This window comes from Nicotiana tomentosiformis, chromosome 11 (assembly GCF_000390325.3).
Source record: "Nicotiana tomentosiformis chromosome 11, ASM39032v3, whole genome shotgun sequence".
Lineage (NCBI taxonomy): Eukaryota > Viridiplantae > Streptophyta > Magnoliopsida > Solanales > Solanaceae > Nicotiana > Nicotiana tomentosiformis.
In genome coordinates, this window is record NC_090822.1 from 47,056,988 (window position 1) to 47,059,979 (window position 2,992).

At 39.0% G+C, this 2,992-nt stretch overlaps 1 non-coding gene across 1 annotated transcript; it reads left to right on the plus strand.

Annotated features, from left to right (window-relative positions):
• The first annotated feature begins 216 nt into the window (after positions 1-216).
• LOC117281947 (small nucleolar RNA R71) lies at positions 217-323 on the plus strand. The gene has a single exon (XR_004512578.1). It is a non-coding gene; the product is annotated as a small nucleolar RNA R71 (small nucleolar RNA).
• The last annotated feature ends 2,669 nt before the right edge of the window (positions 324-2,992 follow it).

A 2,992-nucleotide genomic window follows, 5' to 3' on the forward strand; every position in this document is an offset into this window, starting at 1 on the left:
TCAAGCTCAATTACACCTACTGCCTTCTGTTTACGTCCTCTTTGTGGTTTCCCATCTCTTTGCCAATTATTATCATTAGCAGTGAAATTGTTTAGCATAATCTGGATTTCACTATACGGGCTTGCCATGCATCTACCCCCACATGCTGAGTCAAGATTCTTCTTTGATGTCTCGTCCAACCCATTAATGAAAGTGTGACCCAACACCTAATCAGTCTGACAATGATGTGGGCAGTTTCTGAGTAGCTTCTTGTATCTTTCCCAAGCTTGACGAGTAGTCTCGCCATCTCGTTGTAGAAACCCAAGAATCCGGCTCCTCAGCGACTTTGTCTTCTTAGTGAGAAAAAACTTGATTAAGAATTTTCATGCTAGATCATCCCAATTGTGGATCGAGTTTGTGGGCTCCTTCTGCAACCATTCTTTGGCTTCCCCCAGAAGTGAAAAGGGAAATAGCGTCAGTCTGACGTATTCTTTGGAAACATCCGGATAATTATAAGTATCCATCATTTCCAAAAAATTCTGAATGTGTCATTGCGGATATGCATGAAATAGACCCACATACTGCCCTGTGGACTGAATCAGTTGTACCATGTACTGTTTGAACTCAAAGTGACCCGTTATATTAGGCTTCACTATAGCCTGAGTCATATTATCAAGATTAGGCCTTGCAGCCTCTATCACTAGTCGCTCTTCATTACCTACCATCTCTAGTGGATGAGGTTGAACTATGATGTCCAACTCTCCTTCTATTCTAGTTCTAGATTCGACTTCCCTCCCTACCCTGCGAAGAGTTCGTTCTATTTCAGGATCAAGAAGAAGGAGGTTGTTCGAGCTTCTACTCCTCCGCATCCAAGAGAAGAGCCTGCGTTAACACAAATAAAGCAAACTGAAAATTAAAACATGAACAAATAACGAATAAAATCTTAACTTAAATAAACAATCAATAACTAAGTCCCCCACAAAGGTGCCAAAAAATTATTGGTTCCCCAAGTACACGCAAGAATACGTGGCCGTTATGTAATAAAGTGACTCGAACGTCGGATGTCGAACCCATAGAGACTTAGATTAATTGTTACTTAAGCAAAATAAAATCAATTAACTGTCTAAGATAATCAAAAATGTTCTTTTACTACTAACCTACTTTTGTAGAAGTTGAACAAGTAATTCGCTAATTTATCAAGGATGCAAACATGTGTTTTTGGATTTTACTCAGATGAGATGAAGATTATAGGGTTGTGGTCGATTTATCAATCTTATTAAGTTCAATGACCACACTTGTTAATCCAGATTATCAATGGTTGCTAATTGACCGGATCGTTTATATGAATAGCATGTTCCCACAATACTACTCGTCTATCCATAATATATCAATCCCATATTCCTATGGTATTAAGTCTATCATGAGCGAATATAATAAGGTATTCAACTAAGCAAGACTATTAGGTATATTCCTATCCTAACCACGAAATTCTTACCCGAGCCACGAGTTCAGAAACAAGCTCTCTTTCATTATACTCTAATCTAAACACGGCTTTCGCAAGCATATCATAGATAGGAGGGTGAATTGGTAGCTATAACAATTCACAAGTTAAAACTAGAATTAAAGAAACAACCACAAGATGATAATCTGAATTAAGGAATATGTAATTAATAAACATTAATAATCATGTCAACCACAACCCTAGAAACTAGAGTGCTTAGCCACTCATGTTCGTAGTAACAATTTTTCAAGTATTTTGCATAAACAAATTACAAAGAAAAGTTGAAGAAATGAAGAACTCGTCGATTTTCTCCACCAAAAGTTGTTCCACGTGATGTTCTTGCCTCCAAAATAATGTCCCTAAAATCTTCTCCCTTCCAAAGTAGTGTATCCCCCTTAGGGTTTGTTAGGCGAATTGGGCTTCTCCAAATTCGGATGAGAGAAGCTGATATTTTCTGCTCCGATCCCGGTCTAGCGAAGTGAACCTCGCTTCGCTGTTCGGTACTTTTCTGGTTTCTTCTGCTCCGGTCCCGGTCTCACGAGGTGAACCTCTCTTCGCTGTCCGTGACCTGGGAACCAAAGTTATACTTCCTCCAAATTCTTTCGTTTTTACTTCACTTTGCATGAAAACTTTCCAAATCACTTCCAATTGACTCATACACATATTAATAACATTATTAAGCTCGAGTCACAAATATTCACACAAAATTACCAAGATCGAGATATAATGAAAGGAAAATTACCTGCAAAAATATGGATTTTTTGCCAAACATCAATTATCGAGACCTTAACAAGGACATCCCAAAGGAAAATTTTCCTTTACCAAATATTCATATCCTTATCGACAACTACGCGAACATGAGCTGTAATCATTCATGGATTGTTTTGCTGGGTACCATCAAATCCTGATGCATGAAGAAAACGCACATAAAACAGCGTTCACTACGCCTTAGGGAGGTTACTGCTATAGAGTCATGTCATTCGGCCTCAAGAATACAATCTACTTACATCTGGGCCATGATAACCCTCTTTCACGACATGATTCAAAAAGAAATTGAGGTATATGTGGACGATGTCATCATCAAGTCTCGAAAGAATTCGGAACATTTGGATGACCTGAAGAAGCTTTTCGAACGCTTGCGGAGGTATAGTTTGAAGTTGAACCCTGTGATATGCGCATTTGGAGTCCCTTCTGGAACATTGCTAGGTTTCATCGTAAGCAGGAAATGGAAATAACTACATCCTTCAGAGATTAAAGCCATTCAAGAGTTGCCACCGCCCAAGAGCATGAAGGATGTGATGAGTTTCCTTGGCAGACTATACTACATCAGCATATTCATATCCCATTCCACGGCGTGTGAACCTATTTTCAAGCTGCTGAAGAAGGATCCTGCTACAAAATGGGCAGAAGAATGTCAGAAAGCCTTCAATAAGATTAAGGAGTACTTGTCAAATCTACCTGTATTGGTTCCTCCAGAGCCCATGAAGCCACTATTATTATACCTGTCAGTTT